Below are 12450 nucleotides of genomic sequence, written 5' to 3'. Positions count from 1 at the left end.
AAGCTCGATAATGCAGCTCGCCGATGTACCAGCTATATGCAGCTGAACGTACCGAGTACTCTAAGTACCGGCATGCACTTGCGGCAGCGGTCGCGTAGTGCAACACGCGGTGAGATTGGTATATTAAGAGCTTGTAAAGGGAACAGCGCACAAAAACCAAAGACGAAGAGATATAAAGAAAACACAGAACCAATCTCAGCTTTAGGCACTCCTCGTTACTCCTTCTTCTTTGTCGAATGTTTTTATTTCCTGCCCAGAAGCAGGATAGCCAAGATGACTTTTTTTCTTTCCGACCTCATGACCGTCTCCTTTTCTTACATTCTCTCTCTTTGAGTGACGGGCACCAGTCGCGTATGGGCGGCGTAGTTTAATTACGCTTGAACAAACTATCTTAATCATGTTTAATAAAGATATTAAAGGGGGTTGTGCCTAAAAGAAGGGCGCTCGTCCTCTCGGGTAGTTTTTCAACTGAATCGAACGGAAACTAATATGCTTGTTTTGCGGCACAATATAGGTTGCAGTTTCAGATCTGTTCGAGGCGACTTCTATAAATGTGTGCTGTGACGGCAGTGTCCTAAATTTTACATTCAGATAGACAGTAACTCCAAGATTACTATTTGTCTACCTATAAGTACTCTCTACGTCATCATTTACGTCATCACAAGACGAGACAAGCTAAGTAACCTATACCTGATCATTGCAAAAAGCTATGATTCGCCTTTTAAACATACGCTTACCCCTTAAATATGAGCCATCACCTGAATCTTTTGAAACGGTAAAAACAATGAAATATACCTACACGTCTCAATGCCATTTCAAGATCTCCGGTAAAGCAGGGCACCTTGTTTTCAAGCGTAAAACGAATCCTTGCCAATGAATCAGGGAATGGCAAGCCACATTAAAATTACGAGTCGATGGTCATATCTTTATCGTCATGAAGACAAATGGCGGCCAGCCAAGTTTAGTCGGGGAAGTTGTCTCTCCTGCATTTTTTCTTGTTTTTATTCTTTCTTGCCGTGACACAACTCTCGATCTCGCCCGGGGTTCAAAAAGTTAAAGATCATGCGGCTCGTGGTGGAAGGCAGGTCCGTCACGCCGGCAACATCAGAAATTGGTCGCCGAAGCCGTAGCGTGCAGGGGGTTTATTAGATGTGAAGCATCTGATAGCGGACTTCAATCCGGTGGTGGTGGTGGTGGCTGTGTGCGGCGTGACCACCCCTACTGCGCATGCGCAAGCAGACTCCACACACCTCCTCTCCCTCTCCACTCCCCCTCTCCCATCCCCACTTCCCCTCCAATTTCCCCTAACACTCTCCCCTCTCCCCTCCCCTCTCCCCTCCCCTCTCCAATCCCACTTTCACCCTCGCCCTCTCCACTTCCACCTCCCCTTCCCCTCTCTCCCCTCCCCTTTCGGTCTTTCCCATTCCCCTCCCCATCTCCACTTCCTCTTCCTTTCCCTGTCTCCTCTTTCTCTCTCTCCTCTTTGCCTCTCTCCCCTCCCCTCTCCACCCCCCCTCTGACACGCAGGCTTTACATGCCGAAACGCTGCTTCGCATCGCCTCGGGTCCCCTTTAGCGGGAGATGGTGTGATTTTTTTTTGGTAAGCGACAGCTTGTCTGACGGTATGTCTGCCGTGTCACTCATCGCCGTCGCTTGCATTTCGGCTATATGGTTTTTGGCCTTAAAGTGGCAAAAAAGCCAGGCGAAAGGACAAACGGCGAAAATCCAAGTCAACATTGCTGTAAAAGCAAAATAGGAAAAAAAACATGGCTGATTCCTCCGTCATAAGGTCCAGTATAATACGAAAGTGAAACGTGTCTTCATAGAAGTAGTGCTTATTGCGTTTGTGTTTCGTGTTCGGTAGCTATAACACCGTTTGACATGGATGCACCCATGCTGACGCCTAGCGGCATATCTCTATCGCGAGGACTAACACCTATGATCATGATTAAACCATTATGGTAGCTGAAGTTGTGAACATATATTTGGACACAGCGAATCGTGAATCCCACGTAAAGATGACATCAACAAATTCATTATCAACACTGGTACCCGATATGCACTTCTTCAAAACTTCGTCAATTAAGAGAGAAACGGAACGGTGTGCGCTTTCTAGTAATGGGTAGCCGATGCCTGTGCTCATGCATACACTACCCCACAGCGCTTGAGCAACACGGCAGGAAGACGTTCCTAGCTTGAGCTGCATACACCTGCGTCCCGACTGGCCTCTGTCTCGCTCCACCAAGGCATGACATTCCTCCGTCGAAATCTTGTCCTTTCTGCAACGGGTATTGCAGCAGTTTTGTTACTCCGTGCTCTCGCGATCGAAGCAGTCGGTGGCGGAGAAATCCCGTTGGTGCATATGGAAGCTCCCCTACTACCGATGAGCCGGCACACGCTAACACGAAGCGACAGGCAAAGAACGTAACTACGTGCTGGGGTGCCTCGGCGACGCCAGCGCAGCCAGTGTTCCTCGCTGGTATCGAGAAGCTTTAACCATGACCTCCGATATCGCGTGCAATCTCCGGGTAAGCACTAGTAAGTGTCGATCGTGACGCATTACTTCTTTTCACCTCCCAGACACGGCGGCACCGCCCCAGATCGGCCTCGCCTACCTACACCGCCAGCATAGAGCACCGTGCGAGAGAGAATGTGTGAAACATATAAGGCGCGTTCGTGAAGCGTCCAGAATCTGTCAAGGTAGCTTAGTCCTTCGAGCGTTGGGCGCTTACCGTCGCGGCCGCAAGCTCGTGGGTTCAATTCTTAGCGGCGGATCCTTTTCTTTGTTCTTTTCTTTCTCAGCCGTTGGCGTCCGTTTTTGAACGTCATATCCTGTAACTGAAGTACTTGGTGGACCCCGGCATAAAACACTTTTGTGATAAAATATATATTTCAGTGAGACAATAATGACAATAGCTTTTGGGGTTTACCGTCCCGAAACCACAATATGATTCTGACAGACGCCGTAGAGGAGGGCTCCGGAAATGTCGACCACCCGGGATTTTTTTACTGTGCACCTTAATCTAAGTACATGTTTCTCAAGCACTTTCGCCTCCATCAAAAATGCGGCCGCCCTGGCGGGGATTTAATCCCACAACCTCGGGTCATCAGTAGAGCACGATAAGCACTATACCACCACGAAGGTAATTTAGTTAGACAGGGCAATAGGCGCAGTTGAAAACTAAGCATAGTGACTCGCAGGTAGCCGCCCCGTTACCAAAGGGACGGCCCATAGCATCCATCCAGCAAACCATGCAGCAACGAAACATTATTAAAGGCGTTATCAAAAGGCTTACAGCACAGACGTTTACCAGAAATTATGGCGAAAGAGGTAGGGCGAGGAGAATTTATGTATCAAGGCACAGATAGATAGCGTTCACTAAAATAGACCACCGGCTATCCCTGCCACAAAGGTTTCAAAGATCAAGCAAGTAACTGAAAGGGCCTTCACTAGCATACCTTATTCAGGACAACGAATTGTCAGACCCCAGATAATAAGCTGTTTCTTCGGACTCAGTCTATAGAGATATATACGAAAGAAAAACAGAGCTCTATATGGGACCATTTGAGCGATTACTGCCATCTGTGACAAGGGGAGCATCAATAATTTCAAGCCACCCTTAGTCGATTTTGACGATAGTGAACAAACCCATTCAGCCTGTGAGCAAGCACTAAGGATCAATATTAAAGTGCTAAATTTTCTGCTTAAGCTACGTAGTATATAAACGGCTTTAAATCTGCGCATCACAACAAGTCGCACTGGCTCTGCCAAACGAGTTTTCAACTACCACCATTCAATCGAACGCTTCGTGACCGTGTGACATAACACCGGCGATCGACCTCATTGGATGACTAATCTACGCTAAGAGCAATTTTTCACTCTAATTGAGAACACATTTTGTTGGTGTTAGTTAACGCACTTCATAATTTTCACTGCGTAAAAGAGTACCAGTGAGAGAATTCATAATCATGACTTTCTACTAGCCTTGGATACAATAACGTCGAAGTCTGGGTCAGTTGGTACATGGCGCTGAGGCAAAAACCAGTCAAAAAGACGCCGGACAAAGGGAAGAAGTGACACACACAAGGACTGGACTAGCAACTGTGCTTTATTAGCTTACAGCACCTCCCAGAAGAACCACGGCGCATGCGCTAATCACGTAAAACCATGAAGTCAAAACCCAAAACAAGAAAAAGCAAAAGCAGAAATTGGCCTACATAACGGCCAAGAATCTACCGCCAGAGTGACAGGAACTCGCATTCCTTCTGCAGTAATGAAATAGACGTACTGCTTACACAATCATCGCGGTGCGTGTTTATATGATAAGCCTCAAGGATTTCGCGCTCCTCCTTGCCCCCACCTCTACCTAAAATCTAAACATTGGAAAACAGCGGCACACAACCACAGATCTGGCAGTGGCGGGGAAGATTAGCCCCGTCTGACGTGTTCAACGAATTTTGGTGCTCGCGCAGTCGTTCATTCAAGCATCGGCCAGTTTGGCCGATGTATACTTTTTCGCATGTTAGCGGAATCGCATACACAACATGTTTCGCGCAGGTAGTGTACTTGGTTTTATGCCGAATAGAACACACCGGAGTGCTAGTGTTTCCGCGAGCAACACGTGCACACAGCGCAGAAAGTTTGCAAGGCGCCGAAAAGACAACATCTACGCCCTGTCTCAAAGCGACTTTTTCCACATTGTGGGAAACTTTATGTATGTAACGCATCACTACAACACTCTTCCGCTGGGAATCAATTGGTTCTGGACGGCTATTCGCCGACCTTTTCACCTTTTGCAGCAGCGTTTCTGCTACAGCTGTCAAGACCTGCCTGGGAAAGACTGCCAAGCTGTCAAGCTGTCAAGACCTGCCAGGATCCTCCGCCCCCTTTGTTCACAAAGGGGGCGGAGGATCCCTCAAGCCGTCATTACGGCTTTTCCCTCCGCCTCCTGTTACACTCTACTGTGACGAAATAAAGCAATCAATCAATCAATCAATCAATCAAAACCCGCGGCTTCCAAGCGCTCAACCTGACAGTCAAAACTTGCCTTAACGCAGTGGTGGAAACTCTTCTGCAGTGCATTACGGAAGCAGTTACTCGCGATCCCTCTTTTAACAATTTTTTAGTGCGCGGACGAGTAGGGTAACAAGGACTTCTTGCTTCTGGGAGAAAAGCACCAGCACAAATGTCCATCATCCCTAAAAGTAAGCAAAAGATCCAAAAACCTAATGGAATTGTCAACCGGAAGTTCATGGGTAAAAGATAGGCCATTAGAGCAACCTCGAAAGTAACTCAGAACTTGTTTTACCGCCAGTGTGACGGTGTCATTAGATGATAACTTTAAAATGATCAAGAAATCATCAACATATCTAAAGATATGACAAACACGTGAATCATGAAGAGAGCCCTGAAGCAGGTTGCCAAACTTGGCTAAAATATCTGGCAAAGAATCGGTGCTACGCACGCCCCAATACAAATTCCTTTTTTCTGTTAGAACTGCGAGCCATTGAATTCCACGACCGTGGAAGAAAGATACATAGTTAACAGTTCAAGGAACACGTCAACGGACAACCCACAGGCATTTTGAAAGGAAACAGAACCATTCTGATCAATCAGTTCACGCACAGCTAAAAACAGTTCACCATGGGGGATGCTATAAAACAAGTCCTCTATATCAACAGAGAACGCACCATTGGCGCCTGGGAATCCTTTCCTGAGCAGCTTAACAACACCAGAGGAGTCCGCTACACTGTAAGGATCCTGCAAGGTCAAGGATTGCAGAAAGCGCTGCAGAAACTGGCCCACAACTTTCTGCCACATGTCCGCCTCTGTCACAATAACCGTCAACGGGCAATCCGGCTTATGGGTTTTTGCGGTGAAAAACACCCGAAGAAGTTTGCCTTTGCAAGAACTCACCTTCTGTGACAAAGTAACCGGATTGTGCTCCTTTAGGAAGCTAACCACTGAGGACTTCAGTTTTGAAGGCTTATGTTGTGAAGGCAAGAAATTCTTAGCAATGGCTTCGGAGGCTTTTTTACCAAAACTTCCCGTGGGAAGAACCACAAACCCCCCTTCCTTGTCCGCTTCAAGTAGCGTGAGGTCGTTGTCAACGAAACGATTCACAACGCGGTGAAGCGCCCCCGAGCTCTTCTTGGGTCGACAGTCGACGCCTTCCGGTGGACAGAGAGCGTCGTCTGCTGCTGTTAGAACGTACTCCGTGTTGACGTGAGCCGCGCCACAGTATTTCTTTTGAGCTTTATTTTGTCAAACATCATTAGTCACCCTTCCAGCATTGCAGGCCGGAAACGTACCTATAAGGGACATTTCTTGAGATGTGTTCGCAATGAACATGAGATTGTATTTTTTAGAGAGCACAAGTGGAAATAAATATGTTTCAGCACCCACGTGAAAGGTCATAGTGCAACAAATGTACCCACAACGAAACCAAAGTAAAAGTGAAAGAAGTCCCCAGTGGCAAAAACTGCTGTCTATGTGGATTATTAGAATTATTTCACCAGCCACTTCAGAACGAATTTCAGAATTTCACAGTCAACTTGGAAGCCAGTTTTCTCTGCTTGTCATTTTGGTGGTTTCTTTCATTCAAGCCGCTGATTTCTTAAGAAATCGTGGTGGAAGTAGTCACTTTTTTGCATGCCCGTCGTGAAGTACTCAGGAGCACGATAAAACGATTAATTCTCTTGTTGCCTTCTTGCTTTAAGCACTTTCCTGATAAAGAATTTTCGAAACCGGCTCACACGCCAATGAGATGCAAAGCTTTTCATATATTTCCTTGCTTTTTATTCATAATTTTAGGAAGAAAAACTAATGCAAACACTAGAAGTCTTAAACACACACTAAAAACTGCGATAGGTAATGAGAAATCATCACAAGGAACAACATACATATTATCATGAAACTTTATTCGAAAAAGGGCAAATTCGTTCCAGTTGACTCATCGCCCTCTCTTTGCGCATATGCAAACATTAACCAGTGCAGTTACACAAGAGCGGATATGCTTATAAGACGGATCACGTCGACCTATACTGAAAAAAACCACCGAAATTACTAGGCAGCTATTGCGAAACAAAAATGAGCTGCTTCAGAATAAGAAAACCCGGCAATATTATGGGTTGGACGACGACAAAGCATTTGCAAGAGGCATCGTGCCGTTCATTTTTCATTGTATCTAGTAAATAAGATTGCATATAGCAAACTAAAGCAAACTAAAGGACTTCAAAAGTAATTTGTACGCCGAGCGGCTGCTTTAGTTGTCCGGGGTAATTTTGTCATGAACAGCGGGCCCGGCGATACCGATCAGCTATGATTCCATCATGACAGATATAAATAACTGCAGATGTAGTGCTGTCAAGCAGTAGTGTTCTATAATGCGTAGTTTTTATGTATATTATTTGCTCTAATACATACTTGCTTTATGATCTTTTAACAGCGGAGCTGTTTCAGCTGGCCGTAAGAACTTTAGCGTGAGCAGAAAAACACAGGTTGCTATGTGGCACAGGAGCTGGGCACGCCCCACTACCAAGAACAGCAGGTGTGAGCGCTAAACGAAAAGTTGAGCGCGTCAAACACGCGAAAGAGAGAAAGAGAAAGAAATAGATAGGAAGAAACAGAACATATAGAGAGAGTGAAAGAGAAAAAAAAAGAGAGAGAAGGAAAGCGTCAGATTGTAATAGAACAAGAAAAATAGCGAGAAATAAAGGGAACACAGACATAAAAAGATATGAAGACAGGAAAAGACAAAAGAAGAGAGAAGGAGAAAGACAGAAACGGACACGAAAAAGAGACAGAAAAAACTGAGAGCAAGGCAGACAGAGAAAGAAAGAGATAAATAAACAAAAAAAAGAAAGAGAAAGAAGCAGAGATAATTAGAAGGAATAAATAGAGAGCAACGGGTAGGACAAGCAGAGAGAACAAACAGATAGAAAAAGAAAGAAAAAGAAGAAAGAAGAAAATAAAAAGAAAGAATGAAGGCCATCCAAATCCGCTCTTCCTTTAGGCTTTTGGTCTTTCTTCGGAAAAATTAGCAAAAGTCCATAGCAGTAGTCCAAGTATACCAAAATGTTAGATTTGAACTTTAATTTTATTAAAATTGAATTCGAACTAGAAAATGTGATAATCGCGCACCCCTACTTTACAGATCGTCGGCGTACTGGGTAATAACATGCCCAGTACGATAACATGCCAACAGTGAATAACATGCTAACAGTCGATATCTTTTCTGTACCTGGCGGCTGAGCCTCGCATCTGCGTCAGGTGATATTTGTTCTAACAGCAGTTGTAGAGATAGTTAGGTTCTTTGCCACATTGGTCGTGTTTTTCCTGCAGCGTCACTAGTGTCAGAGAAAAACTGGCGATTGCAAATACTCAAAGAGTATTTGCAATGGCACCATGCACAACCGTAATTCATGCCAGCCCCCACGCAAGAAACTCATTTTTCCAGATTTTCAGCAGTTGAGGTAATGAAGGCGTCGCTGGGTCGACTTTCGTAGTTTATTTAGCATATATGCTTGCTTTACTCACGTACACAGTCATCGAAGCGGACTTAACAGGTTTCACTCCCCGATGTAGTCTTCGAAATATTACTCGAGAAGTTTCTACTCGCACCTGTAAACCCAAATCAATGTGATACGAGAGAAAACTGTGCTGTATATCCTGTTTTCTTTGGAAGTAAGTCCTCATATGGCAATGAAGCAAAAACAGAAAAAAAAAACGTGTTTTCTGGTTGCAAACAATAGTAGTTCACGAGATAAGTACATTTGTTGAAAAGACCACGGAATAACATTAATAAACGCTGAAGCCTGACGTAGTCAAATGCGTTGCATTCTGCAAAATTTCCCGAAGCGAACTGGAAAAGAGGCTACGTAGAGTATGTGGACATTCGAGTTGTTTTTTCACCACCTTTATTCTCGTCATCGACAGCTTCATTTTTGCTCTCTCTTCACACTCCTTCGCTTCCACAACACTGAGTAGCAGGTAAGTACAATAACTAAGGCCAACCTCTCATTTTTTACAACAAATATATCTCTCAAAGCACGTGCAGAAGGTGTCACAAGAATCCCGATACTTTTTAGGAACAACCACTGCTTTGTTGAAAAAGCTTTTAGAAAGCATCTTTCTGAATTTTTGATGACATTTCTCTCACGGAATATTTAGAATGACGATATTTCTAAGGAATGCGTTAAATCAAGCATCAACTGGCCACCATGGCCTTCCGGCGATGGTGCCTAACTGCTGACTCAAATGTCGCGGGATCGAATCTCTGCTGCGGTAACCGCATCTCTACAGAGTCGAAATGCTAGTGGCTCGTGTGAATATGTTTAGGGGCACGTTAGAGAACCTCAGCTGGTCCAAATCTTCATGGATCTCCACTTCGGCGCCTATCATAATCATGCGGTGAGTTTGAGCGTATAAACCCCAGCATTTATTATTATTATTCTCATTTACTGAAGCATTGGTCTGGATCAAATGTTTCTGCAGAGTGAACGTTTCTAGAGCTTCACATTCGCAGCCGTTTATTGTAAAGCTCTCTTTCCTAAAATCTAATAACCCTGGGTCTTATCACCAACACTTACAGGTGCTTACAAGTAGGAATCCTCGATCATTTATTTAAAGCGCATTACTTTACCAAACAAGTGAAACGGGGTGCCGTTGCTTTGTTCTTGGCTCTGAAGATGGAACAGGGCAAACATTTCATCTGATGACAAAGAGACGTTGTTAGCGGCTATGTTTTAGTCCAAGGAGTGACATTTTTTTTTAAGAATTAGCAGCTTCTCTCTTTTTTTCACTCGAATGCCACGATGTACAACGGACGCCACCTCCGAATCGAGGTTCACCAAATGATTATTTGCACTACTGCAACATCCTATGATTACCAGGTAGTGCAAATCACCATTTAGTGAAGCTCAATTCGTAGGTGGAGCACATTCTGCATCGTAGCAATAAACGCATTTAGGATTTCCAGCAATATGTCCTTCACGTTTTAAATAAGTTTAATACTTTTATGTCTACACAAAAAGAAAACCTTCCCTCCGTCTCTCTTACCCACAGCCCCTTAGGAGGACCAGAGCCAGAAAGAAATAAAAAAAAAACCAAGAAGCATTATAAATGTTATTGGCGGGGCTGCATCTGACACCGGACCCCTACGCTCCAAATGCGAGTGTCTTAACCACTAAGATGCGAAGATGTCTTAACCACTAAGAGAAAATGCCGGGCGTCAATGGCTCGTCCAGTGGAGTGGAAACGCCCCACAAAAGAGCGTACAGGGGCGCAGCTGCGGAAGGGTATAGCATGCTTTTTGTGTGATGTTTCGGCCTTTGTATAAAAAACCGCGATGCCTACCTTTGCAGTCTCTGTACAGCAGAAAGCTTGAGGGCAGCCACTGCGGCGCTTCTTCTCACAGACGCGCGAAAGAGTTCTTTGTGCGTGTGACTGTTTAAAGAAAGCAAAACAGGTAAGCACCACATACTGCACGCGGAGAAAAGGTTTCCGTGTATTTCACACCACAAGCCGTTTATCCTGACTAGGTTTGGTTCCGACGCTCCTCGATTCGAACTTCGTCTGATCCTTGTCAAGGGAAGTTCGCGCCTGACGAAACAGAGCGGCGGCGTTTACTGTACGCCGGGGGCGCTCAGTTCGGTTTCGCCCCCACAATTTTATGATGAATATTAGAAGCGCATGCAACTTGTCTGATTTATGCAAAAAAATAGGAAGGCCATTATTTTCACGCACTGCATATTAACAAAAACAGCTGTTAAGAATGTCATAAATAAGAATAATCGTTCGAGACGGACAATATAAAACCAACAGACAATCGAATATTCCATCCGAGTATTTTATTCTTTGCTTCACTTCGAAACCCACTTGTGCTATTTGAAATATTCGACTGCCCCAAATATTGAAATATATTCAGAACACGTTTTTAGAGCACGCAAGTGTAGTAGTGTCTCATCAGTCAAGGTAAGTCATGGTGCAGCGAAAATGGCTGCAGAGAAACCAAAGTAAAATTATAACAAGTTTCATTGGCTCATCACTACCGGTCATGGGAAATCTGAGGATTAATTTTACTAGCACTTTCTGGAGGAAACTTGACAGATAACTTAGCAGCCAGTTTTCTCAGCATGTGCTTTTTGTACAATTTCCTTCATTCATCGCTCTCATTCGCTAAGAAATCATAATGGAACCGCTCGGTTTGTTGCATGTCGGTAGTGTGGTATTCAGCAGTGAATTACAACTATGCAATTTTTCATGTTTGACGTACTTTTCTAACTAACTGTTTTCGAACATTGGTTGCACGCTAATGAAATGCAAAGCTTTTCACATTTTTTTTGTGCACAGAGACGAAAAGCAGCTAAAGCAAAAGCTTTACAGCACATCGTAGCATTAGTGTCTAGCAATATTAAACTTGAAATCTGAAGGCTGACACACAAAACTTCAAGAATTAGAAATCAACACAAGGAACTGAATACCACTGCTGAAATTCATAAAATTTTACTCAAAAATAGCAAATTCGTTTCAGACACATGTGGACGTCTACTGTGGTGTCTCCTCCCAACAGCCGCTTAAGTTCACACCAAAATCGCTTTCAGTTGCGACATTCTTCCTTTTTGTGTTTATGCAAATGCTGTGCAGTGCTCTTGCGTAGTTACCCAAGCACAATAATGCCTATGAGGCGGAGCACATCGAGCGCCGAACTTAAGGCACGTTCACACGGAACGCGGAGCACGCAAGTGGGCAAGCGGATTTTCGAAGCGGTGAGGCAGCGAGGCCGCGAGGCTGTTAGACCGACCGCGTTCCCTTCTGCCCGCTCCGCGGGACGGAGCCATCCACCAATTCAAGACGGACTTGTAGCACTGCGCAATACTGCGCGCGCGCTTCTCAGGCCATGATTGCCTGTGGCGAAGCGGCCAAATTTTCGCGCGGAGAAAATCAGTCCGAGAGCGATCCGGGCAAGGGGCCGCGGATTTTCCGCTTTCGAGGATAATCCGCGTCCGCTTGCCTGATCCTCGCTCGGCGTGAACGCGCCTTTATACTAGAGGAAACCGCCGAAGCGACTGGGCAGGTAGAGCGAAAGAAACATGAATGACCTCAAAATAACAAAGCCCAGCCTTATTATGGATTAACTACTAAATTATTATGGATTAACTAACTAAAATAAAAGACACACAAAGGAATGTGTACAGTGAGTAGCTGCTGAAGATATCTGGATGAATTGGGCAGGTACAATGGCGTCGCTTCACTCCGAAAACACCGAGCACCTTTAATTCCTTCGTGAAAACATTAAATAGCTGCAGATGTACTATCAAGCAATAGTGTTGCGAAATGCATAATCTCCTGTACACTATATGCTTTATAACATCCCTGCCTTTCTATGTTTTCTCTCTGAAGATTTTCCAAAGTCTGTGGTCATGCTGTACGTATTTCAAAATGCTGGA

This window comes from Rhipicephalus sanguineus, chromosome 11, assembly GCF_013339695.2.
Source record: "Rhipicephalus sanguineus isolate Rsan-2018 chromosome 11, BIME_Rsan_1.4, whole genome shotgun sequence".
NCBI lineage: Eukaryota > Metazoa > Arthropoda > Arachnida > Ixodida > Ixodidae > Rhipicephalus > Rhipicephalus sanguineus.
The sequence above is the reverse complement of the archived record's forward strand: the minus strand, read 5'-3'. Positions refer to the sequence as shown.